The sequence below is a fragment of the Mobula hypostoma genome, chromosome 10, assembly GCF_963921235.1.
Source record: "Mobula hypostoma chromosome 10, sMobHyp1.1, whole genome shotgun sequence".
NCBI lineage: Eukaryota > Metazoa > Chordata > Chondrichthyes > Myliobatiformes > Myliobatidae > Mobula > Mobula hypostoma.
The window spans coordinates 134,372,517-134,386,896 of record NC_086106.1 but is presented as its reverse complement, the minus strand read 5'-3'; positions in this window follow the sequence as shown (position 1 = coordinate 134,386,896).

The following is a 14,380-nucleotide window of genomic DNA, read 5'->3' as shown; positions in this document are numbered from 1 at the left end:
CTTTTCCAACAGCTTTCCCACCACAGACGTAAGGCTCACTGGTCTATAATTACCCGGACTATCCCTACTACCTTTTTTGAACACGGGAACAACATTCACCTCCCTCCAATCCTCCGGTATCATTCCCGTGGACAACGAGGACATAAAGATCCTAGCCAGAGGCTCAGCAATCTCTTCTCTCGCCTCGTGGAGCAGCCTGGGGAATATTCCATCAGGCCCCGGGGACTTATCTGTCCTAATGTATTTTAACAACTCCAACACCTCCTCTCCCTTAATATCAGCATGCTCCAGAACATCAACCTCACTCATATTGCATATTCCACGCACTCACCACTCTCTGCGTAAAAAAACTTACCCTGACAACTCCTCTGTACCTACTCCCCAGCACCTTAAAACGGTGCCCTCTCGTACTAGCCATTTCAGCCCTGGAAAAAAGCCTCTGACTCTCCAGATGACCAATGCCTCTCATCATCTTGTACATGACTCATTAACCGAGCAACCAATATGTCTTTGGACTGAGGGAGGAAACCGGAGGACCTGAAGGAAACCCATGCAGCGGGAAGAGAAGATCAACGTGACGTGACTGGGAGAGGAGATCACTGCGACATGGCTGGGAGAAGAAATCACAACGTCTTGGCTGGGAGAAGAGATCACCATGACTTGTCTGGAAGAGGAAATCACTGTGACTGCCAGGAGAGAGCTTCAGCCCATCTAGACCATGCCATAACCATTTAAATTACATACTCCTATCCACCTGCATCGGGACCAAAATGCTCCATATCCCTACCATCCATGTACCTATCCAAACTTCTCTCAAACATTGAAATCAAGCTCACATGCATCACTTGTGCTGACAGCTTGTTCCACACTCTCACGATCCTCTAAATGAAGAGGTTTCCCTTCATTTTCCCCTTAAACTTTTCACCTTTCACCCTTAAGCCATGACCTCTGGTTGGAGTCCCACCCAACCTCAGTGGAAAAAGCCTGCTTGCATTTACCCTGTCTATACCCTTCAAAGTTTTGTAAACCTCTTTGAAATCTCCTCTCAGTCTTCTATTTCTAATGAATAAGGTCCTAACCTACCCTATCTTTCCCTATAACTCAGGTCCATCCTTGTGAACCTCCTCTGGACCCTCTCCAATGCCAGCGCAACTCTTCTAAGATGAGGGGCCCAAAACTGTTCACAATACTCACGGTGAGGCCTCACCAGTGCCTTATAAAGCCTCAGCATCACATCCCTGCTCTTGTATTCTCGACCACTTGAAATGAATGTTAACATTGCATTTGTCTTCCTCACCACCGACTTGACTTGCAAGTTAACCTTTAGGATATTCTGCACAAGGACTCCCAAGTCCTTTTGTTTCTCAAATTTTTGGATTTTCTACCCATTTACAAAACAGTCTGCACATTTATTTCTACTACCGAAGTGCATGACCATGCATTTTCCAACATTGCATTTCATTTGCCAATCTCTTGCCCATTCTCCTAATCTGTCTAAGTCCTTCTGAAGCCCAGCTGTTTCCTCAACACCACCTGTCCCTCCACCAATCTTTGTATCATCTGCAGACTTGTCAACAAAGCCATCGATTCCATCTAAATCATTGACATACAGCATAAAAAGAATCGGTCCCTATACTGACCCCTGTGGAACACAACTAGTCACTGAAGCAAAACAGAAAAGGATCCTTTTATTCCCACTCACTGCCTCCTACCAATCAGCCAATACTCTAACCATGCCAGTAACTTTCCTGTAATAACTTGGTAAGTAGCCTCATGTGTGGCACCTTGTCAAAGGCCTTCTGGAAGTCCAAATATACAACATCCCCTGCATCCCCTTTTTCTATCCTATGTGTAATCTCCTCAAAGAATTCCAACAGGTTCATCAGGCAAGATTTCTCCTTAAGAAAACTATGCTGCCTTTATCTGATCTTGTCCTGTACCACTAAGTATGCCATAACCTCATCCTTAACAATTGAATCTAACATCTTCCCAACCACTGCAGTCAGGCTAACAGCTCTATAATTTCACTCACAACATGCTGGAGGAACTCAGCAGGTCAGGCAGCATCCATGGAAAAGATAGGTCGATGTTTTGGGCCGGAACCCTTCATCAGGACTGTAGAGGGAAGGGGCAGAGGCCCTTGCTCTATAATTTCCTTCCTGCTTTCTTAAAGAGTGGAGTGACATTTTCAATTTTCCAGTCCTCCGGCACCAATGATTTTTAGAACATAGAACATGGAACATAGAAAACCGACAGCACAATACAGGCCCTTTGGCTCAGAAAGTTGTGCCGAACATGTGCCTACCTTAGAAATAGTAAAATAGGGGGCTTACCTCCAGCCCTCTATTTTACTAACCTCCATGTACCTATCTAAAAGTCTCTTAAAAGACCCTATCGTATCTGTCTCCACCACCATTGCCGGCAGCCCATTCCACACACTCACCACTCTCTGAGTAAAAAACTTACCCCTGACATCTCCTCTGTACCTACTCCCCAGCACCTTAAACCTGTGTCCTCTTGTGGCAACCATTTCAGCCCTGGAAAAAAGCCTCTGACTATCCACACATTTTTAAAAGATCATTTCTAATGCCATCACAATCTGTAATGCTACCTCTTTCAGAATCCTAGGGTGCAGTTCATCTGCTCAGGATAACTTATGTACCTTTAGGTCTTTCAGCTTTTTGAGCATCTTCTCACTTGCAATAGTAATTGCACTCACTTCTCTTCCATCACACCCTTCAACATCTGGCTCTCTGCTGGTGTCTTCCACAGTGAAGACTGATGCCAAATACTCATTTAGTTCAACTGCCATCTCTTTGTCCCTGTTATTATTTCTCCAGCCTCATTTTCTAGTGGTCCTATATCCACCCTCATCTCTTATTTTTTTACATACTTGAAAAAGCTTTTACTATCCACTTTGATACTGTTCGCCAGCTTGCTTTCATATTTCATCTTTTCCCTTCTAATGATTCTTTTAGTTTCTCTCTGTGGGGTTTAAAAGCTTCCCAATCCTCTATCTTCCCTCTAATTTTCGCTTTGTTGTATGCCCTCTCTTTTGCTTTTACATTAGCTTTGACTTCCCATGTCAGCCACAGTTGTATTTTTTTGCCATTTTTGAGTATTTCTTTACTTTTGGAATACACATGTCCTGCACCTTCCTCATTTTCCCCAGAAACACACACCATTGCTGCTCTGCTGACATCCCTGCCAGCAGCTCCTTCCAATTTACTTTGGCCAACTCCTCTCTCATACCACTTTAATTTCCCTTACCCCACTGAAATACTGCTACATCAGACTTTACTTTCTCCGTATCAAATTTCAAGTTGAACTCAGTCATATTGTGATCACTGGTTCCTAAGGGCTCTTTTACTTTAAGCTTCCAGTTCATTACATGACAACCAATCCAGTATAGCTGATCCCCTTGTAGGCTCAATGACAAACTGCTCTAAAAAGTCATCTCGTGAGTACTCAACAAGTTCACTGTCTTGGGATCCATTTCCAACCAAATTTTCCCAATCAACCTGCATGTTGAAATCTCCCATGACTATCACAGCATTGCCCTTTTGTCACGCTTTTTCTATTTCCTGTTGCAATCTGTGGTCCATGGTGTGACATGGTCACATGGTGTGAGCAGAATTATCTGCAGCTTAAGGTGAAAAAGACTAAGGAGCTGGTGGTAGACCTGAGGAGAGCTAAGGTACTGGCGACCCCTGTTTCCATCCAGGGGGTCAGTGTGGACATGGTGGAGGATTACAAATACCTGGGGATACGTATTGACAATAAACTGGACTGGTCAAAGAACACTGAGGCTGTCTACAAGAAGGGTCAGAGCCGTCTCTATTTCCTGAGGAGACTGAGGTCCTTTAACATCTGCTGGACGATGCTGAGGATGTTCTACGAGTCTGTGGTGGCCAGTGCAACCATGTTTGCTGTTGTGTGCTGGGGCAGTAGGCTGAGGGTAGCAGACACCAACAGAATCAACAAACTCATTCGCCAGGCCAATGATGTTGTGGGGATGGAACTGGACTCTCTGACGGTGGTGTCTGAAAAGGGGATGCTGTCTAAATTGCATGCCATCTTGGACAATGTTTCCCATCCACTACATAATGTACTGGGTGGGCACAGGAGTACATTCAGCCAGAGACTCATTCCACCAAGATGCAGCACTGAGCGTCATAGGAAGTCATTCCTGCCCGTGGCCATCAGACTTTACAACTCCCCACTTGGAGGGTCAGACACCCTGAGCCAATAGGCTGGTCCTGGACTTATTTCCTGGCATAATTTACATATTACTATTTAACTATTTATGGTTCTATTACTATTTAATTATTTATGGTGCAACTGTAACGAAAACCAATTTCCCCCAGGATCAATAAGGTATGACTATGACTATGACTATTACATCCCAGCTACTGTTTGGAGGCCTGTATATAACTGCCAACAGAGTCCTTTTACCCTTGCAGTTTCTTAACTCAACCCACAAGGATTCAGCATTGTCTGAATTATTTCACATCTTTCTACTGATTTGATGCCATTCTTTTCTAGCAGAGCCACCCACCTCCTCTGCCTACCTTCTTAGACTCTGCACATTGAGATACAACACCTTTTCGTACTGTACTTGCTACCTTTTTTGATTTTGCATCCCTAATAATTTGATACTCACCCTGTCGGCTGTGACTATGTCCCATCACCTGCCTGTCCTTCCTGACAGTCTGACTGCATGTTATCTTTACTTTTTTACCATCCATCCTATCCTGAGTCCCTTCACTCCAGTTCCCACCCCCCTGCCAAATTAGTTTAAACCCTCACCAACAGCTCTAACAAAGCTGCCCGTGAGAATATCTGTCCTCCTCGGGCTCAGTGCAACCCGTCACTTTTGAACAGGTCATACCTCCCCCCGAAGAGATCCCAATGACCCAAGAACCTGAAACCCTGCCCCCTGCACCAGCTTCCCAGCCACGCATTTATCTGCCAAATCATCCTGTTTCTACCCTCACTGGCACGTGGCACAGGCAGCAATCCAGAAATTACTACCCTGAAGGACCTGCTTCTCAGCTTTCTACCTAGCGCTCTAAATTCTCTTTTCAGGACCTCATTGCTTTTCCTTCCTAAGTCATTGTTACCAATATGTACCAAGCCATCTGGCTGCTCTCCCTGCCTCTCCAAAACAATGTGGGCACTATCTGATACATCCCTGACCCTGGCACCTACGAGGCTACAATCCATCCGGGTGTCCCGTTCACATCCACAGAATCTCCTGTCTGTTCCCCTCGCTACTGAGTCCCCTATCACTACCACTCCCCTCTTCTCCCTCTTTCCCGTCTGTATCATGGACCTATGCTCAGTGCCAGTAACCCGGTCCCCGTGACATTCCCCTGGGAGGTTGTCCCCCACAACAATATCCAAAACAGTATACTTAGTATTAAGGGGAATGGCCACAGGGGTGCTCTGCGCTAACTGCCTATTCACGTTTCCATTTCTCCTGACAGTCACCCAGTTACTCACCTCCTGCAACTTCGGTGTGACTACCTCCCTGTAACTGATCGATGATCTCCTCACTCTCCCGTACAAGCCAAAGGTCATCCAGCTGCTGCTCCAGATCCCTAACAAGGAGCTGCAGTCGGATACTCTTCACACAGATGTAGTTCCCTGGGAGACTCAGGGTCTCCCAGCACGTCAACATCCAGCACAAAGAGCACACAGCAGCCATTGACTACGCTCGGTACAGTAAGAGAGAAAACAAGGGGACCTGAACAGAAGCTTACCCAGGGTCAACGCCTCCTTTGACACTCCCACTCTCACCACTGTCCCAGTCCCAACAATGGCCGCCCTGCTTTTCCCTTCCGTACCTTTAAACAAGTGCCGCCGACCTGCGCGAAACCTCCTCGCTGTGGCCTGCTCCTGACGCTGATTGGACTGCTGGACTAATCCAATTTACCGCCTCATCCTGAATGCCGAGCGACTGAACCTCCTCAAACAGCCTCCCAGCTGAACCTTGTTGAGTGCCTTACTAAAGTCCATGTTGACAATATATAACCATATAACATATAACAATTACAGTACGGAAACAGGCCATCTCGGCCCTTCTAGTCCGTGCTGAATGCTTACTCTCACCTAGTCCCACCGACCTGCACTCAGCCCGTAACCCTCCATTCCTTTCCTGTCCATATAGCTACCCAATTTAACTTTAAATGACAACATCGAACCTGCCTCAACCACTTCTGCTGGAAGCTCGTTCCACACAGCTACCACTCTCTGAGTGAAGAAGTTCCCCTCATGTTACCCTTAAACTTTTGCCCCCAACTCTCAACTCATGTCCTCTTGTCTTCCCTACTCTCAATGGAAAAAGCCTACCCACATCAACTCTATCTATCCCCTTCATAATATTAAATACCTCTATTAAGAACCCCCTCAACCTTCTACGCTCCAAAGAATAAAGTCCCAACTTGTTCAACCTTTCTCTGTAACTTAGGTGCTGAAACCCAGGTAACATTCTAGTAAATCTTCTCTGTACTCTCTCTATTTTGTTGACATCTTTCCTATAATTTGGTGACCAGAACTGTACACAATACTCCAAATTTGGCCTTACCAATGCCTTGTACAATTTTAACATTACATCCCAACTCCTATACTCAATGCTCTGATTTATAAAGGCCAGCATACCAAAAGCTTTCTTCACCACCCTATCCACATGAGATTCCACCTTCAGGGAACTATGCACCATTATTCCTAGATCCCACTGTTCTACTGCATTCTTCAATGCTCTACCATTTACCATGTATGCCCTATTTTGATTAGTCCTACCAAAGTGTAGCACCTCACATTTATCAGCATTAAACTCCATCTGCCACCTTTCAGCCCACTCTTCTAACTGGCCTAAATCTCTATGCAAGCTTTGAAAACCTACTTCGTTATCCACAATGCCACCAATCTTAGTATCATCTGCATACTTACTCATCCAATTTACCACACCATCATCCAGATCATTAATGTATATGACAAACAACATTGGACACAGTACAGATCCCTGAGGCACACCACTAGACACTGGCCTCCAATCTGACAAACAGTTATCCACCACTATTCTCTGGCGTCTCCCATCCAGCCACTGTTGAATCCAATTTACTACTTCAATATTAATACCTAACGATTGAACCTTCCTGACTAACCTTCTGTGTGGAACCTTGTCAAACGCCTTACTGAAGTCCATATAGACAACATCCACTGCTTTACCCATATCAACTTTCCTAGTAACGCCTTCAAAAAATTCAATAAGATTTGTCAAACATGACCTTCCACGCACAAATCCATGTTGACTGTTCCTAATAAGACCCTGTCGATCCAGATAATTATATATACCCCCTCTAATAATACTTTCCATTAATTTACCCACCACTGACGTCAAACTTACAGGCCAATAATTGCTAGGTTTACTCTTAGAACCCTTTTTAAAAAATGGAACATCATGAGAAATACGCCAATCCTCCAGCACCATCCCTGTTTCTAATGACATTTGAAGTATTTCTGTCAGAGCCCCTACTATCTCTACACTAACTTCCCTCAAGGTCCTAGGGAATATCCTGTCAGGACCTGGAGACTTATCCACTTTTATATTCCTTAAAAGCACCAGTACTTCCTCTTCTTTAATCATCATAGTTTCCATAACTTCCCTACCCGTTTCCCTTATCTTACACAATTCAATATCCTTCTCCTTTGTGAATACTGAATAAAAGAGGGGGGGAATGACAACTCAGACCATGAGAGGCCTGTGTCGGGCATTTTCATGCCTTACAAGGCGCAGACTGGAAGTCTGTGTGGGGCGCCACTCCTCGCACAGACTAGAGCAATGTGGGATTAAGTGCCTTGCTCAAGTGCACAAACACGCTGCCACAGCTGAGGCTCAAACTAGTGACCTTGAGATAACTAGATGAATGCCTTGGCCACGTGATTTGTTCAAAATCTCCCCATCTCTTTTGATTCCACACATAGCTGTCCACTCTGATTCCCTAAGGGACCAATTTTATCCCTCACTATCCTTTTGTTACTAATATAACTTTAGAAAACCTTTGGATTTATTTTCACCTTACTTGCCAAAGCAACCTCATATCTTCTTTTAGCTTTTCTAATTTCTTTCTTAAGATTCTTTTTACATTCTTTATATTCTTCGAGCACCTCATTTACTCCATGCTGCCTAAATTTGTTGTAGATATCTCTCTTTTTCCGAACCAAGTTTCCAATATCCCTTGTAAACCATGGCTCTCTCAAACTTTTAACCTTTCCTTTCAACTAACATAACATAGAACATAGAATAGTACAGCACAGTACAGGCCCTTCGGTTGGTGCTGTATATACACACATTCTTTCTTTCTCTCTCTCCTTTTTCTCCCTCTGTCCCTCTGACTATACCCCTTGCCCATCCTCTGGGTTTTCCCCCCCTCCCCCTTTTCCTTCTCCCCGGACCTCCTGTCCCATGATCCTCTCATATCCCTTTTGCCAATCACCTGTCCAGCTCTTGGCTCCATCCCTTCCCCTCCTGTCTTCTCCTATCATTTTGGATCTCCCCCTCCCCCTCCCACTTTCAAATCTCTTACTAGCTCTTCCTTCAGTTAGTCCTGACGAAGGGTCTTGGCCCGAAACATCGACTGCACCTCTTCCTAGAGATGCTGCCTGGCCTGCTGCGTTCACCAGCAACTTTGATGGGTGTTGCTCTACTCCAATATCTTATGATCTAATGGCCTTATAATTGTCTCCAACATCTTCCCAACCACTGAGGTCAGACTAACTGGCCTATAGTTTCCTTTCTTCTGCCTCTCTCCCTTCTTGAAGAGTGGAGTGACATTGCAATTTTCCAGTCTTCCAGAGCCATGCCAGACTCTAGTGATTCCTGAAAAATCATTACCAATGCCTCCTCAATCTCTTCAGCCACTCTTTCAGAACTCTGTGGTGTACATCATCTGGTCCAGGTCATTTATCTACCCTCAGACCTTTCAGCTTTTCAAGAACCTTCTCCCAAGTAATGGTAACTTCACACACTTCATGACCCCTGACGTCTGGAACTTCCATCATACTGCTAGTGTCTTTCACCATGAAGACTGATGCAAATACTTATTCAGTTTGCCTTTTTGTTGACTCCCATTACCATCTCTCCAGCATCATTTTCTAGCGGTCCAATATCCACTTTCTCCCCTATCTTTCTTTATCTTAAGCTCCCTCATCAATTCTGCTACATTACACAGCATCCAATCTGGAATTGCTGATCCCCCAGCGGGCTCAACAATGAGCTGCTCTAAAAAGCCATCACGTACTTATTCTACAAATTCCCTCTCTTGGGGGATCCAACACCAACCAGATTTTCCCAATCTACCTGCATATTGAAATCCTCCATGACTATCGTAACATTGCCCTTTTGACATGAATTTTCTATCTCCCTTTGTAATTTGTAGACCGTGTCCTAGCTACTGTTTGGAGGCCTGTATATAACTCCCAAATGGCTCTTTTTATCCTTGCAGTTTTTTTAACTCTACCAACAAGGATTCTACATCTTCTATTTCTATGTCACCACTTTTTAAGGATGTGATTTCACTTTTTACCGATAGAGCCACCCCACTCCCTGTGCCTACTTGCCTATCCTTTTGATACAGTGTGAATCCTCAGTTGTTAAGCTCCCGACTAGAATCGTCTTTCAGCCATGACTCACTGATGCTTGCAACATCATACCTGCCAATCTCTAACTGTGCTATAGGATTCTGTGTACTGTGTGCATTCAAATATAACGCATTCAGTCCCCATCACCCTTTCAATTTTGTCCCCTCTCTTACACTGCAACTCGCCCCACTGATAGCTCTTTTGACCTATCATCTGCCTGTCCTTCCTGACAGTCTCACTACACACGACCTACGCTTGTAAACCAACAGCCCTATCAGTCCATTTCTCATTCCTCTGCCAAATTTGTTTAAACCCTCCCCAACAGCTCCAGCAAACCTGCCTGCAAAGATACTGGACCCACTTGGGTTCAGGTATAATCTGTTACTTTTGTGTAGTTCATACCTTCCCCAGAAGAGATCCCAATGATCCAGAAATCTGAACCCCTACTCCCTACACCGTTTTTCTCAGCCTCACATTCATCTGTCAAGTCATCTTATTTTTACCCTCACTGGCATGTGCCACAAGCAGCCATCCAGAGATTACTAGCCTGGAGGTCCTGCTTTTCAGCTTCCTACTGAGCTCCCTAAATTTGCTCTTCAGGATCTCCTCGTTTTTCTGACCTACGTTGTTGGTGCCAATATGTACCAAGACTTCTAACTGCTCTCCCTCTCCCCCCACCCCTCCTTAGAGTACTGTGGACCCGATCCAAGATGCCCCTGACTCTGGCACCAGGGAGACAATGTACCATCTGGGTGTCTCTGTCGCATCCACAGAATCTTGTGACCACTCCACTAACTATGGAATCCCCTATCACTACCGTGGGCCTCTTCTCCCCACTTCAAACTTCAGGAAAGGGAAGCCAGACGTCCATGAGCCAGTCTTCATCAGAGGATCAGAGGTGGAGAGGGTCAGTAAGTTTAAATTCCCGTGTGTCACTATCTCACAGGACCTGTCCTGGACCCATCATGTAAATATAATTGCAAAGAAAGCAGGACAGTGCCTCTACTTCCTCAGGAGTCTGTGGAGATTCTGCATGGCACCAAAAACGTTGACAGACTTCTACAGGTTTGTAGTGGAAAGTGTATTGACTGGCTGCATTACTGCCTGGTGTGGGAACACCAATGCCTTTGAACAGAAAATCCAACAAAAGTAGTGGATTTGGCCCAACACATCTACCTTAAACGTTGCCGTAGAAAAGCAGAATCCATCGTCAAAGATCCTCACCACCAAGGCCATGCTCTTTTCTCTCTGCCGCCATCAGGACTCACGCCACCAGGTTCAAGAACAGTTACTACTCCTCAACCATCAGGCTCTCGAACAAAAGGGGATAAATACGCTCATCTATTGAGATGTTCACGCAACAAATGATCTTATTTGAAGGACTCTTTATTTTGTTATTTCATGCTCTCATAATTTATTGCTATTTATTTATATTTCCATTTGCACAATTTGTTGTCTTCTAAGCTCTTGCTCTTTCATTGATCCTGACTGCAATTGCTATTCTAGAGATTTGCTGAGTATGCCCGCAGGAAAAAGAATTTCACGGTTGTATGTGGTGAAATGTATATATTCGGAGTATAAATATTACTTTGAACTTCTGAATCACACCAGCAGACTCAGTGTCAGAGACCCGGTTGCTGTGGCTCCTGCCCCCGATAGATCACCCCTCAACAGTACACAAAACCCCATACTTATTATTGAGGGGAATAGCCACAGGGGTGTCTGTCCTGGCTGCCCATTTCCATTCCCTCTCCTATATTTGCCCGCCACTTGCAGTTACCTATCTACCTGCAACCTGCAGCTTAAAGGTGGCTATCTCCCTGCAGCTCCTATCCATCATCTCCTCAGTCTCCCATATGAGTCAAAGGTCATCGATCTGCAGCTCCAGATCCTTAACACGTTGTCTGAGGAGCTGCAGCTCAGTGCAGAGCAGCTTCAGGTCTCCCAGAAATTCCATAGCTCACACAAAGAACACAACACAGCGCCTGGAGCCATTCTCACTACGCGCTAATGAAAAAGGTACTGACCAGATCGGTACCTTGACCAAACCTGTTCTCACCAAAGCCTCCCCACTCTCACAATGTCTGCTCCAACTATGGCTGCTCTGCTTGTCGCTGCCTTATTTTTATTTGCCCTTGCTAATGAATCATGACCACGTCATGGAAAAAAAGCCAAAAACTCTCAAAAACTCCTTTTTAAAACCGCTCGCTCCCAGACCTGTGTGAGGCCTCCCCTGCCGATTCGACTGTGACTGTGCTGCCAAAAAAATGAAAGGCTAGAAACTCACTTTGGCCTCTGCCTCTCTCACTGAAGCCTCTTGAGCCAAACCCTCAGCTCCTGACTCTAACCCCGACCACTCCCACAAACTTCCACCACACCTCCCTCTGCAGTCCAGTATATCCCATCCTCTCCCATTCCAAAAGACAATAAGACAAAGGAGCAGGATTAGGCTATTTTTCCCATTGAGTCTGCTCCACCATTCCATCATGGTTGATTTATTGTCCCTCTCTACCCCATTCCTCCGCCTTCTTGTGTAACCTATGACACCCTGAATAATCAAGAACCTATCAACCTCTACTTTAAATATACCCAATGATATGGCATCCACAGCCTTCTGAGCCAATGAATTCCTTTGGCTCTGGAAATTTGTTCTCACCTCTGTTCTAAATGGATGATCTCTATTCTGTGTCTGTGCCCTCTGTACCAAAGCTCCCCCACTATATCACCTATATCATCTCCATGTCCATTCTATCTCATCATTGTTATGTACTGTGACATATGACATGAGCTAATGTGGTCTCATGACCATGATTGTTCATGGCAAGTTTTTCTACTGAAGTGATTTGCCGTTGCTTTCTTCTGGGAAGTGTCTTTACAAGACGGATGACCCCAGCCATTACCAATACTCTTCGAGGACTCTCTGCCTGGCATCAGTGGTCACATAACCAGGACTTGTGATATGCACCAGCTGCTCAAACGGCCATCCGCCACCTGCTCCCATGGTTTCACATGACCCTGATCGGGGGGGTGGGTGGGTGAGGTGTACACTTTGTCCAAGAATGACCTGCAGGCTAGTGGAGGGAGGGAGTGTGTTACACTTATCTCCATCCTGCCACCCACCACTCTATATGGACTTTCCCATATTCAATAGGTTTTAATGAAATCCTTCCTCATTCTTCTCAACTCCAGTGAGTACAAGCTTAGAGCTATCAAAAGCCATTCATACATTAACCCTTTCATTCCATGGAATCATTCTCATGATCTTCCTGTGGACCCTCTCCAATGCCAGCACAACTTTTCTTAGATAAGGGCCCAAAAATGCTCATAATAGTCCAAGTTTGGTCTGACCAATGCTTTATAAATCCCATCCCATCCTGGTCTTTCCAGGCTTTCCAGAAATATGCTCCATCTAGAAACATAGAAACATAGAAAACATACAGCACAATACAGGCCCTTCGGCCCACAAAGCTGTGCTGAACTTGTCCCTACCTTAGAACTACCTAAGCTTTACCTATAGCCCTCTGTTTTTCTAAGCTCCATGTAGCTATCCAGGAGTCTTTTAAAATACCCTATTGTTTCCGCCTCCCACCACCGCTGCCGGCAGCCCATTCCACGCAATCACCATTCTCTGCTTAAAAAATTTACCCCTGACATCTCCTCTGTACCTCCTTCCAAGCACCTTAAAACTATGCCCTCTTGTGTTAGCCATTTCAGCCCTGGGAAAAAGCCTCTGACTATCCACATGATCAATGCCTCTCATTATCTTGTACACCTCTATCAGTCACCTCTCATCCTCCTTCGCTCCAAGGAGAAAAGGCCGAGATCACTCAACTTATTCTCATAAGGCATGCCCCTCAATCCAGGCAACATCCTTGAGAATCTCCTCTGCACCCTTTCTATGGTTTCCATGTCCTTCCTGTAGTGAGGCAACCAGAACTGAGCACAGTACTCCAAGTGGGGTCTGACCAGGGTCCTATATAGCTGTAATATTACCTCTTGGCTCTTAAACTCAATCCCATAGTTGATGAAGGCCAATGCACCATATGCCTTCTTAACCACAGAGTCAACTTGCGCAGCAGCTTTGAGTGTCCTATGGACTTAGACCCCAAGATCCCTGATTTCCACACTGCCAACAGTCTTACCATTAATGCCATATTCTACCATCATATTTGACCTACAAAATGAACCACCTCACACTCATCTGGGTTGAACTCCATCTGCCACTTCTCAGCCCAGTTTTGCATCCTATCAATGTCCCGCTGTAACCTCTGACAGCCCTCCACACTATGCACAACACCTCCAACCTTTGTGTCATCAGCAAATTTACTAATCAATCGCTCCACTTCTTCATCCAGGTCATTTATAAAAATCATGAAGAGTAGGGGTCCTAGAACAGATCCCTGAGGCACACCACTGGTCACCGACCTCCATGCAGAATACGACCTGTCTACAACTCTTTGCCTTCTGTGGGCATGCCAGTTCTGGATCCACAAAGCAATGTCCCCTTGGATCCTATGCCTCCTTACTTTCTCAATAAACCTTGCATGGGGCACCTTATCAAATGCCTTGCTGAAATCCATATACACTACATCTACTGCTCTACTATCATCAATGTGTTTAGTCACATCCTCAAAAAATTCAATCAGGCTCGTAAGGCACGACCTGCCTTTGACAAAGCCATGCTGACTATTGCTAATCATATTATGCCTCTCCAAATGTTCATAAATCCTGCCTC